Genomic DNA, 23,246 nt, shown 5'->3' on the forward strand with positions numbered 1-23,246 from the left:
TGAGATCAGAGGTATTTGATGGGATATGTGATATGGAGTACAATAAATTAAAGTCAGAGGCTGCTTCTTGCACTACTTAGATTCACTGGAACTCCACATGAGTTCAATCAGTCACTGAGTCTTAGAGGAACAAACTATACTCCCCACTACAGCAACTGGTTCTCGGCCATCATTGACATTCATCATCTCTCTCCTCCACATCCATGCTAGATTTTCATTATGCTTGGTTAGAAATTGAACTTCTTTCACTTGCTTGCCTGGTAGGGTAACCTAGACCTTCATCCCTGAAGGGTTTGAGCTTTTGGTTGTCTTGCCCTTATCCAGCCACAGTTTTTGAAATTGACCATTTCCCCTGGCATAGAAACATCACAAGTCCCCATAAGTATCAGCAATCTTAATGCCTCATCATAATCAGGGTCGATTATATCAACCAGTATAGCAACTCTTTTATTTCTCTACTGATCCATGAGCATGAGTCATATAAAGTGACCAGGGGGCAATTGTACTTTTAGGTTCAGTGGAACACTTTCTGTGTGCCCTGGTACCAATGTTCTTCTCCTTCAAACCAGAATCTTTGAGATGTCAGAGCTTAGCATCATGAGTTCTGTAAGCACAAAATCTGCAAGCGGGTAGCAGGGCATGGTGGTTGGAGAGGTCAGTGTTACCTCTACCTCTTATTTCCCAGATCCACGTATATATTCTAGCACCATATAATGGCCATGGTTTGAATACATATACCACATCTTGGAGGACAGTGCCTCAACCTTTGGGTGTCATCCCTGAGCTGGTTCATTTCAGTTAGAAAGTAATGTTAGAGCTTACCAGAATCTGTCTACAAGGTCATGGAGAATCACATGGTTTGAGTTAGAGCAAAATTTCTAGAAATTTACTCCATTCAGCTATCTCCGTAAAACTCTCCTACTACTTCATTCCCCCAAATCTTTCCACTCCATCAATAGCAAAAACTTTATTCAAAACCTTTAGCCCTAGCTCATTTAGCTTTGGTCAGGGAGGAAAAATTTCTCCTCTACTCTTATAAGTTCTTCTGGCTGGTCTAAAAATTAAATTGACATGAGATAGATTAACAGGAGAAAATAAAATTTAGTTACATACGTATGGGGGCTCCATAAGAATATGAGGCCCAAAGACATTCAGGCAGTTGAGGTTTAGATGCTATTCTGAGCTAAAGAGAAGGGTTTAGAAGTCTGGGACTGCAAAGGGGAGGTAGACTATTTACAGGAAAATTGGAAAAGAAAATATTTGGTAAACAAATGTTTGCCATGCCATACAGAGAGAGAACTTTGGTTTCCAGGCCCTGCTTAGTTCCCCCACCACACCTTGCTCATATTCTTTGTGTTTATCTCTGGTGATAGTTCTCTTCCTGAAACATACTCTCTACCTCAATTCTTTCAGGCAGTCAAGGGAGAGGTAAAAGAAAAACTTCTTTATGCCAAAGAGACACTTTTTGGGGTGGCAAATTTTGCTCTTCTGCACCTTTGAAACTTCCCCCAAGAAGTTTCACAGTCCAGAAGTTGAGTTGATAGATTGTTCCCTCTCATTGAACCAGTCTCTTAATCCTGACATTAGGTCAGTTCAAAAAAACTCATTTCAGGAGGCAGTGATGCAGAGGGTCTCTCAAAGTTAGGCCTGTATTATGCAAGCAATCAGAGTCATTTCTAAAGAAACAAAAGAAACACAAAGATTAATGATTAGAGAAGATTATAAACCAGTTTCTGAGTTCAGGGAGCAGCCCATAAAGATTCCTAGATGTCAGAATTGAAGCATCTTTAGCAGTTTGAAATGTCTCTGATGATGCCATCAGGTGTTCCGGTAAGCTTTCAGAGTGGCCTGCATAGCAACAGGCATGAAGAATATTGTCTAAACATGAGCTGTTGTGGTGATCTCTCTGAAGTTTACATCAAGTCCTCTAGCTTCGGATTGTAGGGCTTCAGGAAAAGGACAGTTTCAGTTCTCAGTGTTCCAAGTCAAAAGATGAAGGAAAATTGGAAACATTAGTTTGGGAATTTGTAGCCAGATATTTGAAGAAACTAGAAAAATTCGGGATGCAGTCTACTTTACAGGTAGAAAATAAAACCTTAGAATACAATGAAAGGCACCATAATCTAATATGCATAAGAGTGAGTTATGGTTTCTTTTGAAACATAATTTTTCTCTCTACAATCACCCTCATTTTTACCAAAAATAATTACAGTAAAACTAATTTGCTTTCAAATTGTGTAGTTTCAATAAACTTGTCCAATTTATTTACATAAGTGTAGTAAGAATAGTGATTGACCATGTAGAATCTTTTAAATCTGCTTTGCTGAAATTTTTTCATAAGGAATCTCAGATTGGACTTTTAAAGGCCTCTTGAGGCCAGGAAAGCCAAGCCAAGGACTTGGCATCAGATTTTGCCTGAAATACCTACAGGTTTGGGTGAAATTCCTTATTCTCAAAGTCCCCCAATTATCCTAAAGTTCCTGTACCTGCCAGGAAGTGACCTTCTTTACCCACCTGGTTAGACTGTCAGGAACCCCGTAAGCAATATACCAGGATGTTTTTCTAAGGGGCTTTTATTGGCTCCATAAAGTCAATCTTAGTTCCTTAAAGCTGTATCATCATATCTGAGTTTATGCATGTCTCTCTCAAGCATGACATTTCAGTCAAAGCTTTGATAATACCACCAATGTTACCAATTGTGTCCTGTTATAAAGAGAACAGATTCTTATTGAACATATGCAAATAACTATATTGCCATCAAAGTACAAGAATGCTCACTGAGAGTTTTCAAATTCTGGAGAGATCAGGTAGGGAGAAAAAGATAAATGTTTCATTTTTGTTCTAAGTTCTAAGGTAGCTTAAAGATAAAAGAGAAAAAGTTGTCTTAAATCTGGAAAAACAACACATTAAAAATATCAGCAATGTTTTAAACAAAAAATCTTAAAAATTGTAATCATCCTCATGAGTTCGTTCAGTCCCATGTAATAAATTCTTGATTTTTGATCTTTAGCAGTTTTATGAAGACATCAGTTTCTCATTAGATTTCAGTAAATTCTTACCCAGTTCAGTGGTATGATCTGAAAGTTATCAGAAATATATACTTGTCAAAAAGCCCTTTCTATGAACCTTCTTGAAGATGAAGCACTTTTGCAAAAGCATCAGAGTAAACCAACTGTCTATAAATGACAAACGCTTAAAAATGCCCATGGATAAAGGTCAGATGAGTGTACATTATAATGTGGTTGATGGGAAAATTTGGTTATTTTTGTGACACACAACATTTAAGATAGTTATGACTGATAACATCGTACTAGGACATATTATTATTTTAGGAATTTTATATAATTTCTAGAATACTTAAGTTAATAACATTCACCCATGCAAAATAGCCTAAGAAGTTTATCATCACTTATTTGATAATGCTTCCCATGAAATCTTAACATATCAAATAAGCCTAATTAGTTTAACATTTTCCTTTTTAGAAGAAGAGGGAACAAATACTTTAAAATGTTCCAGGGACCCTCTGGAAAATTTCAAAGTTAATTGAGGTCAAAAAGACTTCATTTAGAATTTGATTTGGGGAAGTTTGTCAAAAACATCAAAAAATTTTAATCTTTGATGAAATAGGGTCACAGATCATTATGAAATAATACTTATCTATTTAGTCAAAGTGATAAAAGATTTCAAAGGCAAATACAGAAGGTTACATAGTTCTGAGCAAAACTTAGCTCTTAAAATTGAAAATACCTCAGTTCTCTTAAGCAATTAAAGACCTGATGATAAAGACAATAAACACAGGAAATTATTTTGATAAAACACAGAATCCTAGTTTTCTAGGCAGATTATTTTAAAAGACAGAGAAAAACCTTTTACAATATCTTATCAAGAGCAGACCAATAGCCCAAGAAAGCTACATCCTTTTAGCAGATGAAATGCATTTAAATTTTAGTTCTATGTAAGTACACTATTGGTATTAAAGCTTAATTTTAAGTCCTTATAATAATAATTTAACTTTTAGCCAATTTGACTGCACAAAATTCCCTCTTTCTCTGTTCAATTTTCTATGTCCATATTTGTCCTTTACTTTCTTCCTTCCCATTTTCAGATAATCACCTTTATTGTAGGACAAATTTACTTTAATTTTTTTTTTTTTAACAAAAGTGCATCTCCACACCCCATATCTTTCTTAGCTAAAATATATACTACTTTCCTTGCAGAAAGAGTTGTTTCCCTTATTATTTCTAGTAGTTTTAGTTACACATATTAAAATTCTTAACCCTTAGAAACCTTAATTTCTAATGAAAACTAACAAGTAGGCAATTATGAACTATCTTTTAATTAGCATTCTGTGAATTGACAGACTTATTAGATACTATTTATAATTTTAAAAACATGTGCTTTCACATGGAAAAATTTGGGGCATGGCATAAGACATGTTTACAAATTGATCCAAGCATGTTTAGTTTCTTGGTAATAAGAAGCCAAATGTAGGTAGCCCTATGTTCAGTAATTTATGTCCCATTACTTTATCTTATTTGGAAATGATCTAGATCTTCAATAAATTCTCATAATTTAATTTAATTTAGCAAAATTCTAAGGTTTCAAGTTAGCAGGAAGGTTTTTGAAGAAATTTTAAAGTACACATATCATAAAACATAATTATTGCACCTGAAAACTCTTATCCCACCAACATCTACCTAAATTATTTGCTCCCAACAATTTTGTTTAAATTACTCACATAAACTTCTTGAGAAATTATACAAAGTCAGCCATCATCCTAAGCAATTTCTTTTTTTTTTGCTGATGTATTTTTTTTTAAGAAATGTAACATAAACTTATTTGACTGGTAAACCCAGATAGAATAAGAATCATATGTCTGCTTTATATTCAGTGTTGAAAATTCTAAAGACATATCTATTTTAATTAAACCAATGAAGTTAAATTAATTTCAATACTGAATATTTTCCCAGATCACATGAACCTGAAATGCATTGGGGTTAGTTTCTATATTTCTGAGAGCTTTAGAATAGCCAATTCTTACAAGTACTTGATGTTTAACCCAATTAAATAGAGGTCTTTTACAAATTAACTTTAGTAATACCATGTGGAGGTAGAAAAATATCACACACCTATAATATACACTTATAGACATGTGCACAAACATACAGAGAGATGTGAAAAAAGGAATTTTATAGCTTTCACTTTTTAGAAAAAATTGAAGTTATGAGATGAGTGTAATAGTACAAAACTCACTACTTTATAAAAGAACAGTTGGATCCAAATTTTGTTTTCGCAGTTGGAATAAGTTAAGTTCATCTGCTCAGATGCCCAAAGCCTTCTACTAATATCTGTGGAGAGTATATTTAAGATTTTAATTAGCCCAATTTCAAATAGTTTCTTCTCCTTCTTCTTTTATTCTGATGAAAAACCCCTCTCTGAATTTTTGCATTTCAAAGAATGATTCTTAGGTCCCAGAGAAGATTAGGGTAGAAAATCTATTACAAAGGCACAGAGGAAGTATCCAAGTTCCTCCCAGAAGCACTTGGGTTTCCTAAGGCCAGTAATTTACAAGCCTTTTGAGATAAAAAGGGATGTTTTGGGATTGGTGAAAAGGGAAGGTGAACTTTGAATTGTTTCTGGAACCACACCTCTGATCCCGTAAAGACTAGATTAGTAAAACAAGGACAGCCTTTTTTTTTTTTTTTTAATTCCTCAAAGAATAGGGCTGCACTCTAAATTAAATCATAGGTTGATCCATCCATAAATCCTTTTAGAAAGTGCTTTTAGAAGGTTTTTCTTCCCCTCTGGGTACACAATTTTATCTTAGCTTAGGAGAAGAGGATGAAAAGTTTTCTATCAGGCTCTGAATATCAACTCTGGTTATGAGTTCAGTCTGACTGTGGCCTTTCATCTTATTTTCCACCTTTTTTATTTATCCACTAATCTCAGGAGGTAACCTATTTATAAAATCTTTTGAGGATCTTCCCTGGGTTTGAGAAATTCCTTACCTATGGCCCTTAGTTTGGCCTTTGACCAAGGAATGAAAGATATCTGAGGAGGATTGCCTGTTACCTTGGTGGTTTTTAAGAAGGGGAATTTACATTAGATGTGGACTTTAATTTTTAAGTCTAATCTCTGTTAGTTGTTATATTTCTTTGTATCTACTTTTTAATTTGGTCTTTCCATAGTTGCCAACAATTGTCTAGAATGAGAACTCTCTATAAATTTTCTTTTCAAATATAGCCAATTTAAAGAATCCATCACTTGACTATTGACAAGTAGGATCTTACATTAATCTCAATAGTGACTCAAACCAATAAGCCTTTATGGCTTAACAAAAGATGTGAGAGGTGTCCCGAGAGAGTGCAAAGAATGCAGTCCTCACAAGATCCAGAAAGTTCATTCCCAAAGGATACTCTAAGAAAGCAAAGGCCTTTGTTGCACAGGTGGTAAGGATGGTGTAGTGAAAACAATGTCTTTGGTCTCCCTTGGGAATGTGGGATGCCTCCAGTCACAAATCCACTAATTTGTGGCACCAGGCAGGCACTACTGGAATGAGGCTTTTCTAGCAGTAACAAATAATGAAGGTTGATATGACAAAGGCCTCTGATGGACTGGGATGTCGTATGACAAACTCCCTTGAGAGCTGGCACGGCCAGACAAAGAGAGCGCGGCTTGTGACTTTGTGTCTTGGAACTCTAGTTTTTTCTAATGGCCGCCAGATGCACCTCAGTAAGTGCACCTTCTAGATGGCAGAGGCCAGAGAGAACATTCTCACAGGTCATAAAGCCAAGCTCTCAGGTCACAGAACAAGAGACAAGAAAAAGTCTCATCTGGTTTTTCTTATATTCACATTAACAGCTACAGCTAAGCCCTGGATCTCTTGTTGTCAAACAAATACTTAGGAGAGCTGTGCTATGGGGTTGGGGATTGTGTGTTGTTTTATAGAGTACCTCATTGCAAATAAATTTTCTTGAGGTTGGTGAGTAACCTAGTGTCAACACACGCATTCCTCTGTGACCAACTTATCCTATCATGGGGGCTTCTTGAGGTGGCAAGTGCCCTAATGGCTCTTAAATGTTTGCCCCATGCCCATCAATTTTGGCTTCCAAGATGTCCCTTAGCAACAGCTTCCACCTCATGTGCATCTTAACCCATGGCAGTTTGTCTAAACAGATGCCAGTCTGGTGAGAACCATGAACTCACCAGGCTGTGTGGCCAGCTCAAACAACAGGTTTATTAAGGCCTAGACCTGCATTCCTACCCTGTGGTTTTCCCTCCTTGTGACAAGTGGCACGAAAGACAAAGAAAAGGAAAAGCAGAGACCATCTCTAGGAGAAAATGGATCAATAAAGAAAAGAGTACTGTACCAAATTACCACAGTTGCCAAGCCCGAGAAACTACTTTCCCAAATACGTTCTCCTGCTAATCTAAATTTAGAAAGGAAAAGAAAAAGACACTAACCATTTTTCCCTTCCACTGGACCCCACAGACAGAGATTTTAGGAGGCTGATGCTGTAAAAGATCTTACCTTCTGCTAGCTTTTGTCCCACGTCCCAGAATCTCTTCATCTGTGGCAGTCTCAGGAGAAAGCTGTTTTTCCAGCCAGTGATTATCCGGCTGAGTTTGTCAGCTGTTGGGGAAGAAAAATTTCTCCACTACTCTTGTAAATTCTTTTGGCTGGTCTAAGAATTAAGTTGACATGAGACCGATTAACAGGAGAAAATAAAATTTAATCGTGTGTGTACAGGGGCTCCACAAGACAATGAGGTGAAAATTGAGGTTTATATGCTATTCTGAGTGAAAGAGAAGGGGTTATGGGTCTGGGACTTCAAAAGAGAGGCAGACAATTTACAAGAAGATGGGAAAAGCAGATATTTGGTAAATAAATGTTTGCCATGCCACGCAGAGACAATGGGGTACAGAGAGAACTTGGGTCTCCAGTCACTGTTGAGCTGCCCCCACCACACCTTGCCCGTATTCTTTGTATTTATCTCTGGTGATAGTTCTCTTCCCAAAACATGCCCTCTACCTAACTTCTTTTAACCAGTTAAGGGGGAGGTAAAAGAAAAGCTTTTCATGCCAAAGAGACATTTTTGGAGTGGCAAATTTTACTCCCCCACACTTTCTTCTTAATAATTTTTTTTTTATTCTGTTTTTTTTTTTCTTCTTAAGATTGGCACCTGGGCTAACAACTGTTGCCAATCTTCCATTTTTTTTTTTTTCTGCTTTATTTCCCCAAACCCCCCCTGTACACAATTGTATATCTTAGTTGCAGGTCCTTCTAGTTGTGGGATTCAGGACGCCACCTCAACATGGCCTGACGAGCGGTGTAGTGTCCGCGCCCAGGATCCGAACCCTGGGCCACTGCAGTGGAGCACGCGAACTTAACCACTGGGCCATGGAGCCGGCCACCTCTTCTTAATAATTTTATTCATCCTCTTCAATCTTTGAATTTCAATTGGCTTTTCTTGGATGAGTTCACTGTTCTTTCTTTCTAAAAAAAATGAATCTAGGGGGCCAGCCCTGTGTCGTAGTGGTTAAGTTCAGTGTGCTTTGATTCTGTGGCTGGGTTAGTGGGTTCGGATCCTGAGCGTGGACCTACACTGCTCATCAAGCCATGCTGTGGCAGCAACCCACATTCAAAATAGAGGAAGATCGGCACAGATGTTAGCTCAGCAACAACCTTCCTCAAGCAAAAAGAGGAAGATTGGCAACAGATGTGAGCTCAGGGCCAATCTTCCTCAGTAAAAAAAAAAAAAAAAAAAAATGAGAGAAAATCTAGGTTTTTGCTCTTCTAAACCTCCTGGTACTCCCTCCTCCAATCAATGCAACAAAGACCCTGGAACATGTACCTCCATCCTTAGATGAAAAAGGAAAAAAGAAACATGGAGTATTCTTACTCATGGGGCCTGGCCCTGTGGCTGAGTGGTTAAGTTGGCATGCTCTGTTTCAGCGGCCCAGGGTTTTGCTGGTTTGGATCCTGGGTGTGGACATGGCACTGCTCATTAGGCCATGGTGAGTTGGCATCCCACATGCAACAACTAGAATGACACACAACTAGAATATACAACTATGCACTGGGGGAATTTGGGGAGAAAAACCATGGGAAAAAAAGAAGATTGGCAACAGTTGTTAGCTCAGGTGCCAATCTTTAAAAATAAATAAATAAATAAATAAATAAAGGTAAGCTTAAACACAAAGAATACTTACAAATATGCTTGTTCTTGTCATACCTATTTACATTGAGCAAACTCTCAAGTATACAACAAATTTTTATTTAGTCCCTCCTCTTGTCCAAGGAAATGGTGCTAACCATTCATCAAAGTATCTAAGGAAGGCAGCATCTATTCTGGTTCTTATCCTTTTCTGAATGTTCCATGTGTCTTCTGTCCCCCTCTGTCTTTGCAAGAATGTCTATTTCCTGCTTCAGGGCCCATATTATTAAACCTTAATAATTCTTATTCTGTAGTTATACATTTATTTAAGAAATCAAACTTCAGTTATTGAGTTGTCTTTATTATTCCATACTCTTAGAAAATTTTGCTTCCCTTCAATATGATCTGCAAAATATTACATAATATTTATTATCTTGGAAAATAGTTGTGTGATTTTGTAACTCCATTTTTCTAACCCAAACTCTCTATGTTTTTTAGGAGGAGGAGGGCCCTGCTGTGGTGAGAATCCTCAACACTGAGTGACATAAAGAATGTTAGCAGGAAGTGACAATTCCTACTGGGAGTACAAGCTGGAAACCGATCCTCACTTCACAGTGTCACATCCTTTCCATGGGTCACCATTAAGTGTTAGTTAGGGTTATTACTATTTGATCTTGTAGGGGAGGAAAAATAATTTTTCCTTTACCTTTCTAGCTTCTTGATTGAGATCCCCCCTGTAATAAAAGACAGATTAACAGGAGAAAAACAAACAGAAGTTTAATAGCATGTATACTTTCTGTATACATGGGAGTACCCAGAAACACTGAGTAACTCCAAAAAAATGGCCCAAGTCACCACTTTAAATTCCATCTCCCACTAAAGGCAAAAGGAGATGTTGTGGGGAGAGAAGCCAGTTATGGGGTTTACCAAGCAGAGCACAGTAATTGAGGGTATGGTTGCAGTGCAGATTTAAGTCTCTGCCTTCTCCGTTGATAAGACTTTGTGGAGATTTAGTCATCCCCCTCTTCCTAGTATGGCAAGGGAGACATCCTTACAAATGGAGATTTCCCTTAGAAATGTAAATTTATCTTACAAAAGAGTAACTTCTATTTGGTTTTCAGAGCTTCTCCTATATCTGCTGTTTCTTAAAAATAATCAGCATAAATTAATCCTTATGCCAAAGAAGCACGTTTGGGAGAGAGATATTTTGCTCCCTTCCAATCTGTTCATGCCCAACACTACATGGGCTGTACTACTGCAAATTCCATGTATGTTTATTCCCCAGAAATTGTATCACTTTACTGACAGCAGATAAAAGCATTATTACATTAACTCACAAAAGTGGGTTCTCCTACCCAATGTGCATAAGAAGTCAATTATTACAGCATCAGATTTTGAGAAAAGGCTTTATTAGGAGATCCAACTGCAAGGAGCCAGGAGGCACATGCTTTCAGATCTGTGTCCCCAATTCAGGATTTGGGGCAAAATTTAAGAGGTTAGGGAGAACAGGCTGGTACACGAAAACGCTGGTGAGAGAGCTTTAAACATTTATGGTAAGGTTTTAAACATTTATGGTAAGTTGTGGAAGGGGCTTTAATACCAGATATTCCTAGACAACAGACCCCTCCCCTCTGATGAGAGGCTGATTTTCAAGTTCAGGTCACCTTCCAGTCCTTTGGTTCTGTTGTGAGAGGAGTCTTTGGATCTGAGGTCATTCCAGGTCAAGATTTTCTCTTCTGCATGCTCTGGCTACATGCAAATTTTGGGCTTGCCTTCCCCCCATCCCCCAACCCTGAAACCTTCTGTTGATAAGATGAGGTCAGTTTGAACTGGTCCTAGAGAGCCCTTGGTTACGATTATCCTTTGACAGTATTTCTTATCTTATAAAAATATATTTGAGGCTGACTATTGAGAAAGAGTGACTATTCCTTCAATATCACATTTCTCCTCATTAGCAAGAGCTTGGATTAAAGCTACAATGTGACGAAGTTCTTGTATTTTATTACAAAGAACAAAGTGACTGAGATTGAGGGAAAGTAATGGGAAGGGAGAGAATTATAGAGAGAACTGAAGGGTATGTGACCCTCAGCTCTCAACTTAAGATGTTTTATTCCTCTTTCAGGCAGCTGGTATAATGAGGGAAAGAGGTTGTAAACAAGGTCGGGAGAATGGGACTGAAACTGACTTGTATCTCAAAGACACATCGAGCTATTTGAGTGGATATTTTAGTTATTATCCTTTGTTTTATCAGAACATTAGAAGATTTCTCACTTTGAATAAGCCAAAGCTTATCGTCCTAATTCTCTCTGAACATTTTTGATTTTGAAAATTTCTACTGCCAATAGCCAAATCCAAAGTGTTGAATATTGGAGCAGCGATATGGGTCACCATTGTTGCCCAGGAGGGAGAACTTCCATATGATTATGTACATCTCATCATCAAATTCAACATAGGGGATTCCCTGAAAATGCAATCAGGGACAATCCACGGGAACTTCAACTGTACTAGTAATATTTTAGTTTCTAAAAGGAATGGTGGACATATAGGTATTTATTAGATTATTTTTACACAGCTTTGAATTTCTAAAATATTTTACAATAACAATTTTTAAACTACTCAATTAAAGAAGAAGAAAAGCTTATATACTTCTTCATAATTATTTACCTGTCAATACAGAGGATGTCTTATTAGCTCTACACCCACTTGTAGGTGATAATTAGCACAACACTATGATAGTTCTTGCAAAGACTTCATGCAAGCTCTAGTATTCATTTACTTAATAGGAAAAAGATATTATATGATCAAGAAGACGCATTATTATGGAAGGATTTTATTTTTAATATACTACTTTTTTCTCCTTTCAAATATTGTTCCCCTGCTCTTAGTCTGGATGTGGTATGATAAGCCCATATGGCATTTTGAGAATTTAGAGCTTATACAAAAGATTTGAAAGAAGTGAGATTTCAATAGGGGGCTTCTTCTCGAGTCGTGGTTCCCAACTGGGGTGATTTTTCCCTCCCAGGGGACACTTGGCAAATTCTAGAGACCTTTTTGGTTGTCATGATTTGGGAAAGAGAGGGTTGATGGCATCTGTTGGGCAGAGGCCAAGGATGCTGTTAAATATCCTACAATGCGTAAGACAGTTTCTCACGATAACGAATTATCTGGTCCAAAACGTGAATGGTGCTGAGGTTGAGAAAATCTATCTCTTTTCTAGAGACAAGAAAAGTTTTCCCTGGTATGAAGGTGATGTGAATTGAAGGGGGCACGGGCATCATGGCAGTGTAGATACTGCTGGGTTCCAGAGAAAGGGACTCTGTGCTTTCTCTCTCCTAGAAGGGTGTTAGAGAAGAGGTAAAATCCAAAATGGATTTACGGGATCTGATAAAAAGCAGTTTACTAGAGGAGTCTGGACAGCGGAGCCCTCACATGGCCTCACAGAGTGTGGAAATATGCCCTGGCAATGGCATAGAAGAAATGTAATGATTCAGCTCCTCTTGATCCTGCCCCAGAAGTTGTGGAGAAAGCTATGTACCTAGAGAATTCAAGCAGATTAGAAATGTGTACCTTAACTGTGATTGCCAGGTAGACAAATGACAGTGATGTCCGGAGGGGTACCCCTACAATCTCAGTTCTGAATCTACCTCCTAACTCAGAAATAATCCTTAGAAAAGGAAACAACCAACTATCAAATGAGATTGTGTGTCCGCCACCCAGGTAGAATAGGATTAGGAAGAAGAATTGAGCTGAACTACAGAAAAATAAAAGAGAGAGATGTCTTGCATACCTGTTATTATGGACCGAAATTTTTATCCATTTCACCATAAATTGTATTACTGAATTGATATTTTAATTGAAAATTAAACCAATACTAATAAAGGATGTGCATTCCTTCAAACATTGCCCGCACTCCTTCAGCTGCTCCACAGACCCCAGATCTTACCATTCTCTGCCTATGTGTAGAGGTGTGCACCTCTCAGCTCATAAGGAGTGGGAGTGAGGTTCTGCAGCTACTAGCAGTTCTGTTTTCATGTGGAGTACTTCTTTGGAAAATTCTATTTTCCTTGAGTCTTATATTGCCTGATTGCATCTAACCATAGTGCAAGAGAGTTCTGTGTTTACAAAATCCACGCTGAACTCACACAAGTCTAGACAGGAGATCTGATTATCTCCAGGCTAAGGTTAAGACCATGTTTTTAAAATCCCAGGAAGCCATAGGTCATCCTTGACTTCAGGAAGCCCAAGTTTACCCCTCAAGTTCTTGATGAATATTGTTCCAAAAGAAGTCTTTGCAGAATATATGACTTCTCTTTAAGCTTCTGTCTGGCTAAGACTCTATACCATCTTTTTCTTCGCAGAGTAGATGTAGGCATCTCCCCTTTTACAGTAGTCAATAACCTACCTCTGTCTTACCTCTCAGTATTTTATTTTTTCCTTCTTTTTATTTAGTAGTATTTGGACATTGATCTTTAGACTGCCAAGAAACTGGTGTTTATATTTAAGATGATACTGTCTTTATATACTTAGATCCTTACCAACCAACTTGGCTTGTCTCCAGCCATCTCCTAAAAATCATAATCCTTTGCTGAAATGGGTGGGACTATCTAAACTCCAATCCAGTTCTGCAAAAAGAATGAGAGAGAAACATTAACAATTCTTGCAAATAGCAATCAAAATTGTTCTCTAAAAAAGGTTGTATGCTTATTTCAAAAGAGATGTTTATTAACCATTAGCATAGGTAGTTGCATTTTTAAATGAGGGTCAATTTGTATTACTGAATAGTAAAAGTCTAAAGGAAGTTAGAGCTTTTCTAACTACCCCATATCCCTGTTGGAATATAAAAACACACTCCTAAACAATCATAGCATTTCCATAAGCCGATAAAATGATGACTCAGAAGGTTAGATACCCCAGGCCACAAACCATTTAATATATGAATGTTTTAAGTTTATGTCAAAGTCCTATTTTTTAAATACTTATGTAATCAGAAAATAAATATATTGTACATAAGTCATTTAATCCCTGACTCTTACCTGAAATGTCTCAAGGCAATTCGCCGATTTCAAGAAATGTTCCGAAGGAAATTTTGAGGGTTCAAACAGACTTATTATAATGACTTTAAAGATTTTTGGCATTTGTTTTCTTTGATGTTCTACTGCAGAAAAGAATTTTACATAAGGACTTTTTGCAATAATGCAGTCTATTACATTGCTTGCGGTTCACTGATATGCAAATTTCAGTGTGTCTGACTTCAGCCATGTTTGTGGCCACTTTACCAGACTCTTCATACTGTGGCCTGGTCTCTGGTTACTTCTATTGTCTAATAGCTGGCTAAAATTTCTACACGTTTGATTCAATTAATTATAGGGACTAGGCCTTGAGCAAAACCAGATGAAAGGAATGGATTATGTTGTGGTTGATTCTGTGGCTCATGAAAACAACAGAAATTGATGAAAATGCTGAATTGACAGCAGCGATTCAAAAGTAGCAATATCATCCATAACACTCAAGAAAAAAGTCTCTGTTGTTACTCAATACAAACTGATGAATGGATCTTAATAATTACTATAAAACTCTCATCTCCAAGTGTGAAAATAAGTATTGTGAATGAAGAAGATACAATTGGCCCCTTCTTTTGTAGCCACTGAAATCTTAAATGAAATGAATTTCTGCATTGAGTGCAGTACTCATTTCTATCCGCCGAAGCAGATAGATTCTCTTTAGAATATATTTATTGTATATTTTCTATAAGGCAGACAAACCAGGGAATACAAAGATCTGGTTTTTCTCATTGACGAGTTCACAGTCTAGAGAGAGAGAGAATTTTATAGTACACGTGTTAATAGAGTTACAAGGAGTTCCAAAGTTACTCCAAACCACATTTCATACTTAGTAGCATTGCTATCTATCAGAGAAAATTAATATTGTATAAATTAATATAGGGTAAATTAATGATCTTATCAAACTCTTAAGGCTGTCATGAGGATTAACTGCATTGTTACAGGTGAAGTGCTCCAAATATTGCTTGACATATTAAATGTTGGCAATTATTAGCACTTGTTATCATTATGGAAACTCTACAGTTCCCTTTGTCCTCTAGGTCCTGTACAGTAGCAGCCACCCCTTAATGGATGCCTACTACATACAACTTATTTTACTCTAAGCAATATTTTGTTAATCTTTTCAGTAACTTCCTGAACTAACTACCATTGATTCTGATTTATAAATGAGAAATTTAACATTCAGAAATTCAGTAATTTGCCCAACGTCAGCTCTAGTAAATCCAGAGCTAATACTCAGTCTCTGCTTGTCTACTCAACCGCACAGCCTCGTGGAGAGAGATCATTGTGGAGAACTGGGATTGAACTGCTGAGCTCTCCAGCAGTTCTATTCTCTGAGGGATTAGTTCCTTCAATCCACCCACTGGTTCCTTTTGGATCAAAGACAGACACTGAGACAAAGACCTACTATAACTTGTAGGGCACTAGAAAAACACACAGAATCAATTCAAGGCATTTTTCTGACATTTCCTCCCTTTCTACAGCTGGCCTGTAGAGAAGATGGAGTTTGTGGCCCTCAGTGAATGAAAAAAATGTATTTGAGCATTATACTTCCCACATTCAATGGTGTCTAGAAAATCTATATTTCTAGGTGTATCATATCACATTTATAAAACATTATTAATAATCTCAATTCATTCCAAAGCGTTGAGTAGTCAGGAGAAAATTGGACAAATGTGATCCGTGAGGAACAGGGATGAATGAAGCTTTGCTTGCGCGGGACTCTGACTGGCCTACGCTTTGTCAGTTGCCTCCCTAGATCTTTCTCTTTACCTTAAGGACACTAAGTGTAATTAAATTGGATTTTTAAAAATACTCATTTGCCGGGGCTGGCCCCGTGGCCGAGTGGTCAAGTTCACGCGCTATGCTGCAGGCGGCCCAGTGTTTCGGCGGTTCGAATCCTGGGCGCGGACATGGCACCGCTCATCAAACCACGCTGAGGCAGCGTCCCATATGCCACAACTAGAAGGACCCACAATGAAGAATATACAACTATGTACCGGGGGGCTTTGGGGAGAAAAAGGAAAAAAATAAAATCTTTAAAAAAAAAAATACTCATTTGCCTTATTGAATAGAGAGCTTCGTTTATTTATTTTCATTGTTTTAAAACTTAAATATGTATTATGTATATGGGTGTGCACACACACACACATATTCTCTTTTTTTAGGGTAATGAGTAGGCAAAATTTGTCAAATGGTTGACTATGTGCCAGAAGTGTTCTACGCACTTTATATTATTTCATTTAATCTTTAAAGCAGCTCTATGAGATAGGTGTTATTACTATCCTATTTTCCCAGATGAGGAAATTGAGGCCCCAAGAACTTCAAGTAAAATGCCTAAGATCACAAGGATAGTAAAATATGAAGATGGTAAAACTAGGAAAAATGAGAAGCCAGAGAGCCAAATGCAGATCTTGAGTTTTTATTTATGTTAGATTGTTTCCCATGTTCTTTAGAAAATTTCGAAAATAATTGAGAAATAAATGTTACCCATAATTGCATTGCTAAGAAATGACCATTGTCTGTATTTTTAAAGTTTTGTGCACATATAGAATATAATGCCAGTGCAAAGTTTTCATATTTTTCATTTGATATATTGCAATGCACAATATTAGGTATTTTAAATTGCTTGAATATTAGCACTTCATTTTCTATGGTGTGTCATCATTAATTAACTATTTCCCTGTTTTTAAGAGTTTACATTGCTCTCATCTTTCACCATAAAATTATTACATTGATATCTTTGTGTTTAAAGTTTATTATGCAATTATTAAGTTATCTTTGGGGATATATATTTAGAAGTGTAAAAGATATGATTTTGTTTTAAAGCCCCAGGTTTTTTTGAATGAAAATTCATTTAGAACATTCCATGATACTCTCTGTCTATTCTCTCTGCCTGTCAAACCCTCAGTTACTCCTCTGTAGTGGTTTCTACCCCTGAAGAATTCTGAATTTCCAATTGCTTAGAGAACAAGTTAATTTCCAAATGGAGGCCAGCTGTTTATTTCAGCTGGTATTAGTTTAACAAGTTAAAGTAGTATTTGCAATTCTTGCAGTGTTTTCTCCCAAGTCAACCGTTTCACTCCTCAAATGCAGGCTTTGGATTCTTTAGTGCTTTCTGGATGCAGAGTTCTGTCTGTGCTGCCACTTACCCCAGAAAGTCTGGCTCTTCTTAGATACTTTCTAGTTTCTCTCCTCTAGGCTTTCACATTCTCTCTGCCTCACAATATTATTCAAATATAGTTTCTATCTTCTGGTTCAAGCTATAACTATTGCTTTCCTAGCTTCTCTGGTGTCTGAAGGCTTTTATTTTATCTTACTGGTCTTGGCAAACAGAGCTTGAATTGGAGGACAGCTGCTTGTTCTCCCAATTCCGCTGGTTTTCCCCAGGTGCTGGGCTCTGCGGTCAGGCTTTGACTTGGAATTGTTTGTAACATATCGTGTCTAGGCAGGAGGGAAAGGGAAAATCTTCCACCCCACAAAAATCTCTCACAAGCATGACCTGGAGATAAGTGAGACTGTGACTGTTCTCAAAACCCTAACTCAACACCGCAACTTAACAAATTCATTGTGAAAAGATAAGCTCCACTTCTCAGTTGCACACACAGTGCTAAATCCACATTGCAAACCAAAAAGACAGGTTAAAACTAGTTGGTTAGCTGGCAAACAAATCTCAACTATTTTTTTGACTTTTTTTCCTTTTTTAAAAAAATTATTTTATTGAGGTCGTATTGGCTTAAACATTGTGTAAATTTCAGTTGTACATTATTATATTTCAGTTTCCCTATAGACTGCATCGTGTTCATCACCAATATTCCGGTTTTCATCCATCACCATACGTACATGCCCCTTTACCCCTTTTGCTCTACCCTCATCCTCTTCTCCTCTGGTAACCACTAATCTCTTCTCTTTAACTATGTGTTTGTTCGTTTATCTTTCACATATGAGTGAAATCATACCATGTTTATCTTTCTCTGACTTATTTCACTTAGCATGACATCCTTAAGGTCCATCTATGTTGTTGCAAATGGCACAAGTTTGTGTTTTTTTTTATGACTAAGTAGTATTCCATTGCATAGATATACTGTGTACTCTTTATCCATTCATCTGTTGATGGGCACTTGCGTTGCTTCCATGTCTTGGCTATTGTGAATAATGCTGCAATGAACATAGGGGTGCATAAATCTTTTTGAATTATTGATTTCATGTTCTTTGGATAAATACCCAGTAGTGGAATAGTTGGATCATATGGTATTTCTATTTTTAATTTTTTGAGAAATCTCCATACTGTTTTCTATAGTGACTGCACCAATTTGCATTCCCATCAGCAGTGTATGAGGGTTCCCTTTTCTCCACATCCTTTCCAACATTTGTTGTTTCTTGTCTTATTAATTACAGCCATTCTGACAGGTGTGAGGTGATTTCTCATTGTAGTTTTGATTTGCATTTCCCTAATAATTAGTGATGTTGAACATCTTTTCATGTGTCTGTTGGTCATCTGTATATATATTTTTTGGAAAAATGGCTGTTCATATCCTCTGCCCTTTTTTTGATTGGGTTGTCCATTTTTGTTGTTGTTGATTATATGAGTTCTTTATACATTTTGGAAATTAACCCTTTGTTAGATATATGATTTGCAAATAGTTTCTCCCAGTTGGTGGGTTGTTTCTTTGTTTTGTTGATGGTTTCAACTTTTTAATGAAAGGGCCAGGAAGAGATCAGTTGGTTGCAAGATGATGACTATGGGAGCCTACAGAAGACTGTTAAAGACCATGTGTATTGTCCATGACAACATCCTATTTAGATGAGATATTGGTACCGGTAGAAATAGAAATAGGGATCAAAGGGAGTAAAATGCTGTGTATCAAGCTCAGGACTAGGAGATGGGAATCAGAAAACCTGGGATCTAACCACAGCCTTGACAATGACTTTACATATTTGGACAAGTTACTTTAACTTTTGCTTTTCAATAGCAAGTGCTAACTATGGGGGAAGTTCCATTACAATAGCAAGTGCTAACAATGAAGAGAATTACAAAACAGTCAATGAAGGTCAAGTTCTTCTCCAGAAGAGGTGGGGATAGAAGTAAGTCACTATTCTGCTTGCAGCCCATGTCAACTTTTAAGTGTGTGTGTGCTTTAATAGTAATATTCACAACATTTTTTGAAATAATGGAAAAATATTTGCTATATTCTAGCATATAAACAGTTGAAATCATTCTAAAATCTTGGCCAACTGGTGGAGGCATTAACGGAAATCAAGGCCTTATAAAAATATTACTTTGTGACATTGCATCTCTTAGATCATTCATTTCCCAAAAGAAAAAGATGCCGACTCGTTCTGTCTCAATCTGTCAACCACATGTTGACAGATCTTTGGAACCATGGAAAAGGAATAGTCTTTTTCAAAAAGCTTTTTAACATTTATCTCTAATCGTTAGTGAAACTTCTTAGCAAACAAAATATCCTGATGGGGCACAAGTGTCAGGGAACACAGTAGAGAGGTGATGGGGTATTCCAAGGACAGACAGCCAAGAGGTTGGAAGACTTGAGAATTCACCGAAACAAATATGGCTTGATGGTCTATAACCAAAAATTTGAACTTAGGTAAGAAAAACTAGAATATAAAACAGAATAAATTTTGAAATATGTTTTAATTTAAAGCCAAACAGATGAAGTAAAATATATTATAAACACCATTTTGTAATGAGAAATTGTAGACAAGTTCCTTGGAAACTAATGTATTATACGGACAACCAAAGTAGCCTGCTATTATGGATAGAAGGAATCCTGTCTTTCCAGCAGGATAATTGATTGTTATTTTAACATGAAAGAGAAAAATAGACCTATACTAACAGATATTCAAGGATCTAATAAATCAGCACAAGGAAAAATATGCTGAAAAGGAAGATGACATCTTTTTGCTCGACAGAAAAATGAGGTCATAAACTATTTGGCTACAGCTCCAGTTTTGCATTTTGTGTCATCAGTTTCCAATTCATAAGTGGATAGTATTCTAAAATTTTTAACCCAAATTGGTTTGTTAGCACTTGAAATGTTTTTCCTCTAGAAATAATGTTCTGAATGGTGGATTACTTCACAGAATAACAGTTGTCCTGACACACTTCCAGCGCACAGACACATACACACACACAAACACACATACACAAATCCACATTCTTTCTAATCCCAAATGTGAGGCAACATGTTGTAGCACAAGTTTTGGTGATAGAACATGGTAATAACCCACAAGCAACTGTTATGAGCTAAATTAGTGGCCTTAGCAAATTTGCTCGATTTCTATTAACTTCATTTTACTCGTTTGAAAATGGAAATAATAGTAACTTTCTCATAGGGTGGTTGATTGCGAGCATTAAGTAAGGCAAGATTAGCAAAAGTTCTTTTTACATTGCAATATCTTATAACATGTTAGTTATCAATGTACTTAAGTACTTTGTGGTTCAGCTACTCTTTGGATTAAAGGGAAATAAAGTGCTATTTATAATGTCTGTATAGAGGAAAGTGCATTGTGTGGCAAGACAGGCCGCAGTAAACCAAGAAGTATAATGCTCCCAGCTGTGGTGCTTCCAGCATCCATCTAGCCAACAAAAATCTCTCCATTTCCTTGCCGTAGTGGTTGCAGTTTCTCAGAAAGCAATACATGTCTATTCTCACTCGTCTGGTGGGCCCACAGCCTGTGTTACCATGTTATCCTCCTTATTTTCATAACTTCCTTGACTCTATTCTCTGGTTGTTTCATGCATATGAGATTTGTTTCTTCTGTTAGATTCTAAACTGTTAGGAGGCAAAACCCATAGTCTGCATCTGTAGACTCAGAGCCCAGCACAAGTCTAGGCACAAAATTGGTCCTTAATGAATGCTAAGTAGAGGATAAGAGAGCACTTTCCAGGTAAAGAGGATTCTATCAAAGAGCTAAAAGGTGAAAATGGCCTTGCTGTCTCTAAGGGGTATTATCTAGATTATAATGACCACATTGAGTAAGAAGGAAAAGGCTGTAAGATCCAAACCGCAAGGAGGAGTGGTGGTAACTAGATAACAGATCTACGAGCAATAGCCAAGCCTGAAGTTACTTGAGAAGCAAGTCACTAGATAAACATTTTTAATGAGTAGTTTCTCAAGAAACAAGTACCATATATCATAAGTTTAGGACAATAAAATTATTTTAAATGGGAAAAGAAGATGAAATCTAGTAGGAAAGTCGTTTTCAGAAGAGTAATTTAGTAATATTCTGGACTGAATAAATCTAAGGAATTAGATTGTTCAGGCTGTAAGTAGATGTCTAACTCATCTTACTTGGCATCTGTACCACTCGCAATAGAGAGAGAATACCTCTGCTTTCCTTATTTGAGCTGTGTTGACTCAGCTAAAAACTTAAATCACAATTACAATAGTTAACATTTTGAACTGTGTCCCAGGGCTATTTCACATGCTTTGTATGGGTTATAATATTTGATCGTTGCATTAATGTAATGACTTAGAAACTATTGAGGAAATGTAGCTCAGAATTTTAAATAACTGGCCCAAGGCCACACTGCTCACAAGTGGTGGAGCCAGGGTTTGAACTCAACAACCATTATTCCTAAATCAGCTTTCTTAACCACTATACCGCAGCACCTCCCAAATATGAAGAAAGCTTCTCACTTACATGGTCTAGTTCTGTGCATTTTGCTGTGAAAACAAAAATGACCACTTTCTAAATTAATGTATATACTGTTTCCTGCCCCAGATCCATTGTTAATTGTCCTTTGTCCTTTTAACCTGTAACAGCCCTGTCTGTTGGCCCCTCCTTCTTTCCTTATTTTCCATGCTTTATCCAGTTGAATGTGTTGCACAATGGCTCCCCTGCCCATTGGCGGTCTGTGGTTAATTTTGGTTAGGCATTAGTGGGAGTGAGACAGTAAGAGGTCTGGCAAGTGAAGGGGTTAGGTCCTTCTCTAAAACCCATAACTTATGATCCAAACCAGTGCCTAATCTTCTTGCCTGGCTTCTCACCAAGATTGTCTTTGAGGCTAGACAGACCCAGGCTGAAGTCAGGGTATGTGACTGCATCTTTCAGAGCAGATGTGAGTGGGAGCTTGAAAAAGATGGTGGGTCGATTTCTATTGCATGCTCACTGTGCGCCAGTTTAGCTACTTGATGTAAATTATTCCATATGATCTTCACAATAACTTTTTGAGGTGGGAAGTGTTCTAATCATCTCAGGAGGAAACTGGGTCCTAGTTTTAGAAAAATGCCCACATTCACATTGCTTTAAATGACGGAACAAGAAATCATTTCAGGTTTACCTGATTCCAAAGTCTGTTCTTTTTGCCCTACGTCAGTTGCATCCCAAAGGCTGCACGTTAGCCAAGGGTAAAGAGTTATGGCTATAAGCTCCTTGCAGAATACATTTTAATAAAAAGAATTGTCTTAGAAAGATTAAGAAGCCCTTCACCTAGGACTGAACAACAGGTAATCTGTTTCCAGATCCCTTGCTCCTATCCCTCAAGTGTCCTTTATAGGACTTGCACAAACTGGGTGTTTTTGGTTCACCTACCTTGTTTCTAACTCTCTCCAAGGGACACATTGCTATATGTGCATAAACATTTATGTAGGGCTTATTAGATGTCAGGCACTGATCTAAACCCTTGACATGGCTTACTTCAGTTAATCCGCACAACAACCCTATGAAGCAGCCGTCATTATCATCCCTGTTTTACAGATGAGGAAAATAAGGCACACAGCGTGGGTAAATCATTTGTTCAATGTCACACAGCTATCTAGGGGAGGATTCTCTGCAGAGACAGTGCTTCTGTGCTCACTGAGCTCAGCTGCCTTTCCACCATTCATGTTGTTGCCAGAGCTCTCTTCCTAAAACTTGGATGCCCTCACGTCCATCCCCCTCTTAAAGATCTGCAAAAATTTCCCATTATTTATAAAACAAATTCAAAGATATTTTGCTCAGCATTCAAGACTCTTCACAATTTGACTGTCTTTGAAAATTCTACCTTAATTTCTCCTTCTTTCTA

General features: G+C 37.3%; 1 long non-coding RNA gene across 2 annotated transcripts in view; it reads left to right on the forward strand.

The window, feature by feature from the left end:
* The window catches only part of LOC103565790 (uncharacterized), a 29,726-nt gene extending 15,549 nt beyond the window's left edge, over window positions 1–14,177 (forward strand). For both annotated transcript variants that reach the window (XR_548366.2, XR_548367.2), the window contains exon 5: window positions 9,657–14,177. This is a non-coding gene — a long non-coding RNA (uncharacterized lncRNA). The remainder of the gene's footprint in view (window positions 1–9,656) is intronic.
* The last annotated feature ends 9,069 nt before the right edge of the window (window positions 14,178–23,246 follow it).

The sequence above is a fragment of the Equus przewalskii genome, chromosome 3 (assembly GCF_037783145.1).
Source record: "Equus przewalskii isolate Varuska chromosome 3, EquPr2, whole genome shotgun sequence".
Classification (NCBI taxonomy): Eukaryota; Metazoa; Chordata; class Mammalia; order Perissodactyla; family Equidae; genus Equus; species Equus przewalskii.